The sequence below is a fragment of the Stenella coeruleoalba genome, assembly GCF_951394435.1.
Source record: "Stenella coeruleoalba genome assembly, chromosome: 8".
Classification (NCBI taxonomy): Eukaryota; Metazoa; Chordata; class Mammalia; order Artiodactyla; family Delphinidae; genus Stenella; species Stenella coeruleoalba.
In genome coordinates this window covers 83255844-83270963 of record NC_137154.1, presented here as the reverse complement: position 1 = coordinate 83270963, position 15120 = coordinate 83255844, and positions in this window count along the sequence as shown.

The following is a 15120-nucleotide window of genomic DNA, read 5'->3' as shown; positions in this document are numbered from 1 at the left end:
TAAAATAATACAGCAATGCTCAACCTGTCCTATAAGAAATATTGAAAGATCTTCTCTACATAGAGAAGAAGCAAGAAGATGTAAGAAGGAGAAAATCATAATTTGAAAGTGAATTACTTAAATTATCCAGTACACAGATCAAAAAGAGAGAGAGAAAAAGAATTATTTCTAAAAGCAAAAATAAACACAATGAACAGCAAAAGGATAAACATGAAGATGTAAAAAAGGACATCAAAATCATAAAATATGGGGAAGGAGATTAAGAGAACACAGATTTTTTTAAAAAAAGTGTTTGATCCTGTATGACTATCAATCTAAAGAAAGCAGATATAGGAAGTGGTTAACATACTTGAAAAAGAGGGCAACCACAAATCAAAAACATACAATAGGGCTTCCCTGGTGGCGCAGTGGTTGAGAGTCCGCCTGCCGATGCAGGGGACATGGGTTCATGCCCTGGTCCAGGAAGATCCCACATACTGCAGAGTGGCTAGGCCCATGAGCTATGGCCACTGGTCCTGCACGTCCGGAGCCTGTGCTCCACAACGGAAGAGGCCACAGCAGTGAGAGGCCCACATACTGCAAAAAACAAAACAAAACAAAAAAAAACATACAATAGATTCACAAAACCAAAAGGAAGAGAACACAAGCATAAAATAAAAGAAAATAACCAAACCACAAAAAGAAAACAAAAAGAAAGGAACAAAGAAGAAACAAAGAATCAACTGGAAAACAAGGTTTAATATGGCAATAAATACACATGTATCAATAATTACCTTAAATGTCAATGGACTGAATGCTGCAATCAAAAGACACAGAATGTCAGACTGGATAAAAAACCAAGAGCCTACATTATATTGCCTACAAGTGACCTACTTTAGGGCAAAAGAAACACATAGACTGAAGTGAGGGTATGAAAAAACATATTTTATGAAAACAGAAATCAAAAGAAATCGAGAGTTGAAATACTCATATCAGACAAAATAGACTTTAAAACCAACACTATCAACATATAAAGGATCAATACAAGAACAGGGTTTTATACTGTTAACATATATGCACCTAATACAGATGCATTCAAATACATAAAGCAAATACAAATAGATATAAAGGGAGACATTGATGGGAATACAATAATAGTAGGAGATTTTAATACCCCACTCACATCAATGGACCGATCTTCTAGAGAGAAAATCAATAAGGAAACAGAGATCCTAAATGATACAATAGAACAGTTAGACTTAATTGATATTTTCAAGACATTACATACAAATAAACAGAGTAAACATTCTTTTCAAGTGCACATGGAACACTTTCTGGGATTGACCACATACTAGGCAAGAAAACTAACCTCAACAAACTTAAGCACATGTAAATTATTTCCAGCATCTTCTCTGACCATAAAGGCATGAAACTAGAAATCAACCATAGGAAAAGAAATGAGAAAAATAAGATTACATGGAGGCTAAACAACATGCTATTAAATAAAACCCCAAAAAACAATAAAACAAAAAAAATGCCTCAATGAGGAAATCAAAAAGGAAATTAAAAAATACCTTGAGACAATTGACAATGAAAACACAAGCATACAAAATCTATAGGATGCAGCCAAAGAAGTTTTTAGAGGGAAGTTCATAGCAATACACACCTTCCTCAAAACCAAAAAAAAAAAAAAAAAAAAAAATCAAATAAACAACCTAATCTACCACTTATAAAAAATTAGAAAAATAAGAACAAACAAAACCTAAAGTCAGCAGAAGGAGGAAATAATAAAGATCAGGGAGGAAATAAATAAAATAGAGATATAAAAACAGTAGAAAAAATCAATAAAACCAAGAGTTTATTCTTTGAAAGGGCAAATAAATTGGCACCAAGAAGAAAAGAGACAGAACCCAAATAAACAAAATAAGAAATGAAAAAGGAGAAATCTCAAATGATATCACAGAAACACACAAAAATAAGAGAATACTATGATTAATTATATGCCAACAAATTTGACATTGAAGAAATGGACAGCTTTCTAGAAACATACAGACCACCAAGACTGAATCAAGAAGATATAGATAATTAGAACAGAAAGATCAGTAGAGGTGAAATAGAATCTGTAATTTTAAAAAATTCCCTACAAACAGAAGTCCAAGACCAGATGGATTCATAGGTGAATTCTAAAAAACATACAAAGAAGAACTTATTCTTCTCAAACTCTTCCAAAATATTGAAAGGAGGACCTGAAACTAACACAACATTGTAAATCAACTATACTCCAATAAAAATTAAAAAAATAAAAAAGATTGAAGAGGAGGGAACACTCCCAAAGACATTCTATGAAACACCATCACCCTGATACCAAAACCAGACAAAGATACCACCAAAAGAGAAAACTAAAGGTCTATATCTTTAATGAATATAGATGCAAAAATTCTCAACAAAATATTAGCAAACTAAATCTAACAACACATAAAAAATATCATACACTAAGACCAAGTGGTAATCATCCCAAGTTCACAAGGATGGTTCAACATATGCAAATCAAAGTGGGTATAGAGAGAACATATCTCAACATAATAAAAGCCATTTATGACAAACCCACAGTGAATATAATGCTCAAAGGTGAAAAGCTGAAAGCCTTCCTGCTAAAATGTGGAACAAAACAAGGATGCCCACTCTCACCACTTCTATTCAACATAGTAATGTAAGTCCTAGCCACAGCAATCAGACAAGAAATAGGAATAAATGGTATCCAAATTGGAAAGAAGTACAATTGTCACTATATGCAGATGACATGATACATATATAGAAAACCCTAAGGACTCCACACAAAAACTACTAGATTTAATAAATGAATTCAACAAAGTAGCAGGATACAAGATTAACATTCAGATATCAGTTGCATTTATTTACACTAACAATTAAATATCAGAAAGAAAGTGTGTTTAAAAATTACCTTTTAAAATTACACCAAAAAACCCCAATATACCTAGGAATAAAACTGACCAAGGAAGTGAAAGAATTATATGCAAAGAAGTATAAAGCATTAATAAAGAAAATTAGAAAGGATTCAAAGAAATGGAAAGATATTCCATGCTCTTGGATTGGAAGAATTTATATTGTTAAAATGGTAATACTACGTAAAGCAAACTACAGATTTAATGCAATCCTTATCAAGTTACCCATGGCATTTTTCACAGAACTAGAAAAAATAATCCTAAAATTTATATGGAACCATAAAAAACCCAGCATTGCCAAAGCAATCCTGAGGAACAAAAAACAAAGCAGGAAGTATAATCTCCCAGACTTCAGACAATACTATAAAACTATCATAATCAAAACAGTGTAGTATTAGCACAAAAACAGACATACAGATCAATGGAACAGAATAGAGAGCCCAGAAATAAACCCACATGCCTATGGTCAATTAATCTTTGACAAAGGAAGCACAAATATAAAATGGGAAAAAGACAGTCTCTTCAGCAAGTGATGCTGGAAAATTTGGACAGCTGCATGCAAATCAATGAAGTTAGAACACACCCTCACTCCATGTACAAAAGTAAACTCAAAATGGCTTAAAGATTTAAGCATAAAACATGACACTATAAAACTCCTAGAAGAGAGCATAGGCAACACATTCTCTGACATAAATCGTACCAATATTTTCTTAGTTCAGTCTCCCAAAGCAACAGAAATAAAAACAAAAAAAACCAATAGGGACCTAATCAAACTTACAACCTTTTGCACAACAAAGGAAACCACAATGAAAACAAAAGGACAACCTAAGGAACTGGACAAAATATTTGCAAATGATGTCACCAACAAGGGCTTAACGTCCAAAATATACAAAGAGCTCATACAACTCAAAACAAAAAACAGCCCAATTGAAAAATGGGCAGAAGACCTTAATAGACATTTCTCCAAAGAAGACATACAGATGGCCAGTAGGCACATGAAAAGATGCTCTACATCACTAATTATTAGAGAAATGCAAATCAAAGTTACAATGAGGTACTACCTCACACCAGTCAGAATGGCCATCATTAAAATGTCTACAAGTAACAAATGCTGGAGAGGGAGTGGAGAAAAGGGAACACTCCTATGCTGTTGGTGGTAATGTAAGTTGGTGAAGCCACTATGTAAAACAGTATGGAAGTTCCTCAGAAAACTAAAAATAAAATTACCATATGATCCAGCGATCCCACTCCTGGGCGTATACCCAGAAAAAACTATAATTCAAAAAGATACATGCACCCCTATATTAATAGCAGCACTATTCCCAATAGCCAAAACATGAAAACAACCTAAATTGTCCATTGACAGATGAATGGATAAAGAGATGTGGTACATACATACAATGGAATATTACTCAGCCATAAAAAAGAACAAAACAATGCCATTTGCAGCAACATGGATGCAACTAGAAATTATCATACTAAATGAAGTAAGTCAGAAAGAGAAAGGCAAATACCATATGATATCACTTATACGTGGAATCTAAAATATGACACAAATGAGCCATCTATGAAACAGAAACAGACTCACAGAGATAGAGATCAGATGTTTGGTTGCCAGGGGTGGGGGGAGGGAGAGAGATGGACTGGGAATCTGGCACTGGTAGATGAAAACTGTTATATTTAGAAATGGATAACAAGGTACTACTGTATAGCATAGGGAACTATATAAAATCTCCTGGGATAAACCATAATGGAAAACAATATTAAGAAAAGAATGTATACATATGTAAAACTTAATCACTTTGTTGTACAGCAGAGATTGTCACAACACTGTAAATCAACTATACTTCAAAAAAAATTGGTCACTAAAATAAATAAGTAAATAAATAAGACCCAATCTCATGTTACCTCTTATTACCTCATATATTTATAAAACACTTTTGAATTAAAACTTCAGAATGGAATAGAATGCTATTCCTCATCTTCATTGAGAAGCTGGGAATCCTGTATTCAAATTACCAAATATCCAGAATTTAACTTCCCTTCACCTGTCTCCTGAGCATTCTAAGCTCTTACACACTAATACAACTTTTTGAATTCTCTGATCATAGTAATGCCAGTTAGTGGTTTTTACTTATCAACACCATAGTTTCCTCAAATAATGATATTGACAGTAATAATGAATACAGTAATAATGTTAAAATAAGATATATGTGTCTACCTAAGAAAGCAATGCATGAAAACAGTGTGTTTGCATATACATGTTGCTTCCAAACAAAATCATTAGCCCTTCTTTCCTAGAGAATGCCAATCCTGACCTCTCCTATATAGGTTCTAAAGTTGCTGTGGAAGATAAAATATTCCATTTTGTGTTCCAGAGCTGCTACGGAAGATAAAATATTCCATTTTATATTCAGCTCTCACCGCCAAATGTAAACAATTCCAGTGCTGGATGAGGGAAATGGTGAAGGGAAATTGTCCTTTCTGGCCAACTGAAGATATTCAATATATTCCAGTTGTTCCTTTTGACATCAGCATTTTATTGAAGTCAGTAAAGCCTAGAAAATTCTATGTTTAAATAATGTTTACAGACTACACCCAGGTTTCCTAGAAACATATTTCTCTTTGTGTTCTGGTGGTAGGGTGTTAAAATGTGGATTCATAAGGGAGTCATTTTTACCAGAGTACAGAAGATTTGCTTTGAACAGAAGAATCTCAGACATCCCTTTGTCACAAAAAATTTTCCAAACACCTCTCGGCAGACACGTTCCCAGTCTTCTATATATAAAACTTTCAGTATTTCCAGCCTCTTCCTTTAGTGTCTCTCTAGAAACTCTTGAACCTTCTGGTTATCTTTGAAGATATACAGTTTAATCTGGTTGTAGAATGTCAGATTCTTGTCTCAAACTAACTTCTCATTGTTTTTCTAGATTTCAGAGGAAAGCTTGCACTTCAGTTTCTCAACTTTCTATAATTTAATTACAGACAGCAGACTTTTCATCTTTCCTTCACATATCAATATGTGTACTTATTAAGAAGTTGTGAAAATTTTAATTAAAAACTTATGAATTCAAGCAAAACTAGTATGTAAAATCTTACTATTATTTCTATTTCTACTTCTATTTGTTTACACATACATACAAGATAAGATATAAATAATAAAATTTTAATGTACCCAATAATGGACTAATCTTATAATTAACTGAGATTCTGTCAGGATACATGTCTGTTTGATCACTATATCGTGTATTTGAACTTTATTAAACAGCCCTGAACCACTTCAAGAAATGAAAAATGATTGGAATCATCAAAAAATTTAAAAAGTAAAATCTGCATTAATTTGGATAAAGTTTTAGGACTGAATCTATTTTATTTGACCTCTTTATAATCTGACAATTTTTGAGTGGTGTGTATAGGAATTTACTGTTAGCTAAAATGTTTGATTAAATCACACTGTCTAAACAGGAGTGTTAGCTAAAATATTTAACAACGAGTACACCACAGGCAACAACTCAATCAGTCATAAACAACCAGGTTGTGCCATACCACTGAATTTCTATTATACGTCTTCTTGGGACTTTGATCCTAAACAATTCTTCAGGTTTAATAATAGGACATCTCTCTCACCCTCATGATACTCATATTAACCTCTACATATATTACTAAATGGCACTATGTTGAAACATTTCAATGAAAACACTTCAGGATAGTTCAAGACATTTTAGATCACAGAATTTATTTTGTTCTATGTACAGCTATGCTATCCAATCCACAAAATGTATGTATAATTTATCAAATGACTTTTAACTTTTGGTATACTAATCAAATTTCCTGTTGAAAATTGAATCCAGAGAAATTAATCAATTTGTCTAACATTTGAATGTGGGTCTAGGATCTTAAGGTGAACTTGGGTCTTAAAGTTCTATTTTTTTTCATTATATTATGCAGAAATATAGCCCCATCATTTTCAACTTCAGCAGCAATTGTTTATTGACTATCTGCTTTGTACCAAACATTGGGTGTTAGACACCATAAAAATAAAAACGAGGATACAGTCTCCTCTTGAAGCTACCGTGCATTTTGCAAACAAATAGTAAAATCATAACACAGTGTGATAAACACTACTTAGGTACAGTTAAGGTGCTTATTATTTCTTTATGTGGGCCTGGGAAATAGGTCACAGTGGAGGTGGTACTTTGGGTAAATTTTGAAGATTAGTCAGATCTTCCAAGTCAGAGAAGTAAGGAAATCAGGATACCAGAATAGTATGTGCTGTTCCCTATACCTAGACACAGTATCCTACTCTTTCTATTCTTATTTTTATTCTTACCCTTAGTACTTATTATTACTATATATTTTAAACAATAAAATTATACAGAGAATAATACAATGAATACTATGTGTTATTCCACCATTCAGCTTTGTCAAATCTTATGATTTTTGCCATATTTGCTTTAAGATCACTTTCTTTTAAGAAATAAAATAATAACCATATAGTTAATGTGACATCATCTGGATACCTATGCCTGAACATTTCCCTCACCAGATAGCCACCATTCTGAATTTTAGATTTAATCATATTTATATATGTAATTTTAGTTCAAGCTAATTAGAATGATATTGTATAACTATATCACACTTTATTTTTGTACATGTCTTCTGGTGCTGATATATATGAATTTCTCCTGGATAAAAACCTATGTTTGAAATTGCTGGATTCAGAATGTGTGAATTCTGACTTTAACTTACCTTTGTATTGCTGCCAAATCTTGTTTTTTTGATACTTTTAAAGTTTTGCCAACATCTGGATTTGAAATGGGATATCATTGTTGTCTTAATACGCATTACCATGATTAGTAGTGATCTGATTCCCCTTCATATGTTTATTAGCTATTTGTATTTCCTCTTTTGAATTAATTATTCCCATGGTTTTCCTTTGTAGTTTTAGCACCTAACCTCATATTTCTCTATCCATAAACGTTACACTTTTAGATTTATCGTTTTTGAATTTTATGTAGCTAAAATTATACTATATACTTTTTTGAAATGTATTTCTTAGGTCAACATTATATTTTAGAGATTTATCAATGTTGCACCATATTTATTTCAAAAATTTTGCATACTTTGCTATAGATCATTTTAGGAATATATGATAACTGACAATCTTTCCATTGCTGATGACATTTGGATAGTTTTATATTTTGCTTTAGAACAAGGCCTCAGTAAATAATCTTGAAACCTGACTTCTGGTGTACATGGAAAAAATTTGTCTCAGACATACATACATAGTGGAAATAATAGGTCATAAGTTATAAGTATGTTGTGTATATTCAGATTTAATAAGTGAGGCCAACTGGTTTTCAAAATAATTTTACTGTTTTACCTTCCCATCAGAAGTGGAAAATGTTTCCACTCCTCCACACAGTCTAGCCATCACTTGATACTGTTTACTTTTTAAATTGTGCTCATCTGAAGGATGGAAATGATGATTCATTGTGGTTTTGATTTGCATATATCTAATTACTCATGAGATTCAACATTCTTCATATATTTAGTTCAATTGTACTCTTCTTGAAATTCCCTTCCTTTTGTTCATTTACCTATTAAGTAGTGTACTACTTTCTCACTTATTTGTAGGAGTTCTTTAATATATTCTGGAAATAAATGCTTTATTGATTATATAATCAAATATGTTCCTTCAGTTTGAGCTTGCTTTTCTACTTTCTCTATGGTTCTTAAAATGAACAGAATTTTATGTAGAAGAATGTAGCAATATTTTTCTCTATGACGTACACTTTTTGTGTCTCATTAAAAATTTCTTCCTTGACCTAATATCATAAACACTGCTCTATTTTTCTCTAAAACTTTTATACTTTTACCTTGCACATTTAAATCTTTAAGCCACCTGGGATGTATGCTGTATATGATATGAGATAGAGGTTTGACTTAACTTTTTTCACATGAATGTTACAAGGATCACAAGAAAAGTTTTAACACTTTTAAAACCATGAAATTCAATGATTTATGGGTCAAGGAACAAACCATAATGGAACATAACCAATATTTAAAGCTAGAAGGCAATAATCCTTTGGAATTTGTTGAGACATGTTTGTTACCCTATGTGGTATAATTTCCACCTAATTTGTGCACTTTAAAAGAAAGTGTACTCTGCAACAATTTGGTAAAGTGTTACATGAGGTTAAATGTGTTGTTAAAATATTCCACATTCTTAAAATATCTAGGAATAAATCTACCTAAGGAGACAAAAGAACTCTAGGCAGAAAATTATAAGACACTGATGAAAGAAATTAAAGAGGATACAAACAGATGGAGAGATATACCATGTTCTTGGATTGGAAGAATCAACATTGTGAAAATGACTATACTACCCAAAGCAATCTACAGATTTAATACAATCTCTATCAAACTACCACTGGCATTTTTCACAGAACTAGAAAAAAACGTTTCACAATTTGTATGGAAAAACAAAAGACCTTGAATAGCCAAAGCAATCTTAAGAAAGAAAGACGGAGCTGGAGGAATCAGGCTCCCAGACTTCAGACTATACTACAAAGCTACAGTAATCAAGACATTATGGTACTGGCACAAAACCAGAAATATAGAGGAATGGAACAGGATAGAAAGCCCAGAGATAAACCTATGCACATATGGTCACCTTATCTTTGATAAAGGAGGCAAGAATATACAATGGAGAAAACACAGCCTCTTCAATAAGTGGTGCTGGGAAAACTGGACAACTACATGTAAAAGAATGAAATTAGAACACTCCCTAACACCATACACAAAAATAAACTCAAAATGGATTTGAGACATAAATGTAAGGCCAGACACTATCAAACTCTTATAGGAAAAAATAGGCAGAACACTCTATGACATAAATCACAGCAAGATCCTTTTTGACCCACCTCCTATAGAAATGTAAATAAAAACAAAAATAAACTAATGGGATCTAATGAAACTTCAAAGTTTTGCACAGCAAAGGAAACCATAAACAAGAAGAAAAGACAACCCTCAGAATGGGAGAAAATATTTGCAAATGAAGCAACTAAGGATTAATCTCCAAAATTTACAACCAGCTCTTGCAGCTCAATATCAAAAAAACAAACAACCCAATCCCAAAATGGGCAGAACACCTATACAGACATTTCTCCAAAGAAGATATACAGATTGCCAACAAACACATGAACACATGAACGTCATTAATCATTAGAGAAATACAAATCAAAATGACAATGCAATATCATCCCACACGGGTCAGAATGCCCATCATCAAAAAATCTACAAACAATAAATGCCAGAGAGGGTGTAGAGAAAAGGGAACCCTCTTGCACTGTTGGTGGGAATGTAAATTGATACAGCCACTATAGAGAACAGTATGGACGTTCCTTAAAAATCTAAAAATAGAACTACCATATGACGCAGCACTCCCACTACTGGGCATATACCCTGAGAAAACCATAATTCAAAAAGAGTCATGTACCGCAATGTTCATTGCAGCTCTATTTGCAATAGCCAGGCCATGGAAGCAACCTAAGTGTCCATCAATAGTTGAATGGATAAAGATGTGGCACATATATACAATGGAATATTACTCAGCCATAAAAAGATATGAAATTGAATTATTTGTAATGAGGTGGATGGACCTAGGGTCTGTCATACAGAGTGAAATAAGTCAGAAAAACAAGTACTGTATGCTAACGCATATATATGGAATCTAAGAAAAAAAAAAGTCATGAAGAACCTAGGGGCAAGATGCAGACCTACTAGAGAATGGATGAGAGGACACAGGGAGGGGGAAGTGTAAACTGGGACAAAGTGAGGGAGTGGTAGTGTATATCTGGAGATATATACACTACCAAATGTAAAATAGCTAGTGGGAAGCAGTCGCATAGCACAAGGAGATCAGCTTGGTGCTTTGTGACCAGATAGAAGGGTGGGATAGGGAGGGTGGGAGGGAGAGAGACACAAGAGGGAAAAGATATGGGGATGTATGTATATATATAACTGATTCACTTTGTTATAAAGCAGAAACTAATGCACCATTGTAAAACAATTATACTCCAATAAAAATGTTAAGAAAAGAAATATATAAAACTGCACATCTAGTTCCTGACAGGTGGAACAGTCCTCAGAACTTCTGACAGTCTGTCTCCTGGGTTATAATCCTCAGTTTGACTCAAATAAAATACTCTTTTTTTTCTTCTTAAAACAAAAAGAAATTCCACATTCTTATGGATCCTTATGGATCTGAGTATCTAAAAAATATCTTTCACTATGATTGTTGATTTTCCTGTTTCCCCCCCCCAGTTCTGCCCATTATATATGTGTGTATATATATATATATATATACACACACACACACACACACACACACACAATATGGGGTTTAGGGATGTCAACCCCCTGTGCAGTTGAAAATCTGTGTATAACTTTACAGTTGGTCCTTTGTATTATTTAATATTACCTTATTCATTTAAAAATATGTGCATAACTTACAAAACCTCAGGTTAATCAATGCTTAAATAAAAGCCTATAGCAAATAACACAAGGATATAATCTTAAAACACATAAGGAAGGGCTTCCCTGGTGGTGCAGTTGTTGAGAGTCCGCCTGCCGATGCAGGGGACACGGGTTTGTGCCCCAGTCTGGGAAGATCCCTCATGCCGCGGAGCGGCAGGGCCCGTGAGCCATGGCCGCTGAGCCTGCGCGTCCGGAGCCTGTGCTCTGCAATGGGAGAGGCCAGAACAGTGAGAGGCCCGCGTACCACAAAAAACAAACAAAACAAAACAAAACAAAAAAAGGATATATAAGTGTCCTCCATATTATCTCTGATCAACCTGTCCCAACTTATATGCTATTGTCAGATATTCTGGTTTTGTCTTATGTTTTATAATCCCCAAACATTGTTATGATTGCTTTAGGTGGTGAATGTTTGTTTGTATTTATCCACATTTTTTGCTTTTTACTTTTTTTTCCATTTGTTGTAGAGCCTCAGATATTTTTTCTGAGTTTCTTTCCCTCTCACCTGAAATACATCCTTTAGGACTTTCTTTCACAAAGTTCTACCAGAGAAAATTTTGGTCCATCTTTTTGTTGCCATATAAAAGTTCTTTATTTTGAGAGAAGGATTCAAGACAGCAGCATAGGAAGACCCTGAGTTCATCTTCCAGAGACACATCAAATTTACACATACATATAGAGAAATTGCTCTTGAAGAAGACCTGAGGGCTGATTGGACAGCCACTGCACATATAAGGATAATGTAGAAATAGGTAGGAAAGATGGAGACACAGTATCCATGGGAACCCCACCCCAATGCAGCAACCTGCAGTAGAAAGGCATATTGCTGAAGGGTCAGAGTACACTCACACAACCTGGGACACAGTAACAAAATAATAATAATTTAAAAGGTATCTAGAATATATGGGAAGGAATTTGCTTGCTAACCATACAAATTCTGCCAAATAAGTAGCAAACTGCTGGAGCACTCCTGGGTTGGCAGCACCAGCAAGCACCATTGTTTGGGTCCCCTCCAAGTCTTCCCCTAGCTAAGGCCTGCTCCAGCCCAAGCAGACATGTCAAGTTGGCCTCAAGTACAACATTCCCCAAGGACTACCCCCAGATTGGACACAATCCAGCCTCAGTCACTCCATCAACATGGTACTGGTATAGTGCTCCCCAGGAACTGTCCCTAGACTATGCCTGCTTCAGCTCCAGCCACTCTGCCAAAGCATCTCAGCACAGCACTCCCCAGGACTGTCCTTGGCCCATGCCTGCTCTAGCTCCAGCCAGCCTTCCAAAGCTGCCAGGCCCAAGCAGTTTACACAAGGAATGTTCCCACACAAGTCCACTTCTTTAAAACTAGGAGAGTTATCTATTTCACCTAATTAATAGAAACAGAATTCTAAAGTTAAACAAAATGAGGAGATAGAGGAGTATATTCCTAACTAAACAACAATATAGAACTCCAGAAAAAGTCCTAGTGAAATGAAGATAAATAATTTACCTGACAAAGAGTTCAAAGAAATGGTCATAAGGATGGTCACCAAATATGGGAGAAGAATAGAGGAACTCAGTGAAAATTTCAACAGAGACTTATAAATTATAAGAACCAATAATAACTGAATAATACAATAACTGAAATAAAAATACACCATAGGGAATCAACAGGAGAATAGATGATAGAGAAGAATGGATATGCAATTGGGAAAATAGAATAGTGATAATCATCTAGTCAGAACAGCAAAAAGAAAAGAAATTTTTTAAAATAAAAAGTTTAAGAGACCTCTGGGACAACATCAAGGATACTAACATTTGCTTTATGGGGGTACAGAAGGAGAAGAGAAAAAGAAAAGAACAGAAAACATACCTGAAGAAATAATGGCTGAAAACTTCCCTAACCTGGAGAAGTAAACAGATATCCAGGTCCAGGAAGCACAGAGAGTCTCAAATGAGATGAACTCAAAGAGATTCACAGCAAGACATATTATAATTAAGATGACAAAAATTAAAGATGAAGAGAGAATCTTAAAAGCACCAAGAGAAAAACAACACATAATCACATATAAGGAAAACCCCATAAGGATATCATCTCATTTCTCTGCAGAAAATTTACAGATCAGTAGGGAGCAGCAGGATATATTTAAAGTTCTGAAAGGAAAAAACAAAACAAAACAAAACTTAAAACCTAAAACACTCTATGCAGCAAGATTATTGTTCAGAATTGAGAGAGAAATTTTCTGAGACAAGCAAAAACTAAAGAAGTTCATAACCACTAAACTGGCCTTATAAGAAATGTTAAAGGGTCTTCTTTAAGCATAAAATAAAAGGCCATACTAGAAATAAGAAAATATATGAAAGGAAAAAATCTCACTGGTAAAGGCAAATATACAGTAAAAGCAGTAGATCAGCTTCTTAAAAAGCTGGTATGAAGGTTAAAAGACAAAAGTAGCACAATCAACTATAAGTACAGTAAGTAGTTAAGGGATACAGAAAATAAAAAGATGTAAATTATGACATAAAGAGCATAAAAAAATGGGAGGGAAAGTAAAAATATATTACTTTTAGAATGCCTCTGAAATTAAGTGATTATTGTAGACAGATCAAGATGGCAGAGGAGTAAGAAGCAGAGTTCACCTTCTTCCAAAGAAACATTGAAAATACATCTACAAGTGGAACGATTCACACAGAACAGTTACTGAGCACCAACAGAAGACCTCAGACATCCAAAAAGACAAGAAAACTCTATGTAACTGGGTAAGACAAAAGGAAAAAGAAAAAGGAGTCAGGATGAGACCTGTGTCCCAGGAAGAGAGCTGTGAAGGAGGAAATTTTCCTGCACATTTGGAAAACTCCTCACCAGCAGGGAGATCAGCCTGGACAGAAGGGAAACTTTGGAGCCTAAGAGGAGAGAGCAGTAACTGGTTTGTGGAAGGCAAAATGGAGAGCAACCTGCACAGAGGGTTGGCTGCACCCTGCGCTCCACAACATGAGACACTCCTCTGTTGGTTATGATGGGGGTTGGGTGCTGAAGCTCAGGCTCTGGAGGTCATTCCCAGGGAGAGGTGCAGAACTAGCCTGAAGAAGCCAGGTTATGGCAACTGGGGGTGTACTAGGAAGAAGCCTGGGCCCATAAGAGAGGCCATTATTAGGAGGCAAACATGGAGATGGGAGGGACCACCATAAGAGCTTCATGCCCTGTGAGCACTACCAGGCAACAAGACACCACCTACAGGTGCTCTGGGGATGGGTGTGAGTAACCACCACCAACTTGGGCTCCAGAGGCAGGCACTGGCAAACTCTTTGAAACCTGCGGGCAGATGCCAGGCCCTGCCCCTACAGACCCAGAAGGGCACAGACAGTTCAGCCACTGGGAATTCTGCCAGTAAGCTGCAGGACTGGCACCCACTCACCTGGAAGGGCACAGAGAGCTCCCACCATTAGGAAATCTGTCAGTGGGTGCCAGGACCAGCCCTGCTGTCCCAGTAGTGTGCAAATAGCTCTTGCTACTAGGAAATCCTCCAGTGAGTGCCAGGACTCGCTCCACTGTCACAGAATGGCACAGATAGCTTTCTCCACTAGGAAATCCACCCAGAGGAGGGGATGAAACTACATCTGACCCCCGGAGGCATGTGACTAAGGAAGAAGAGCTGAAATC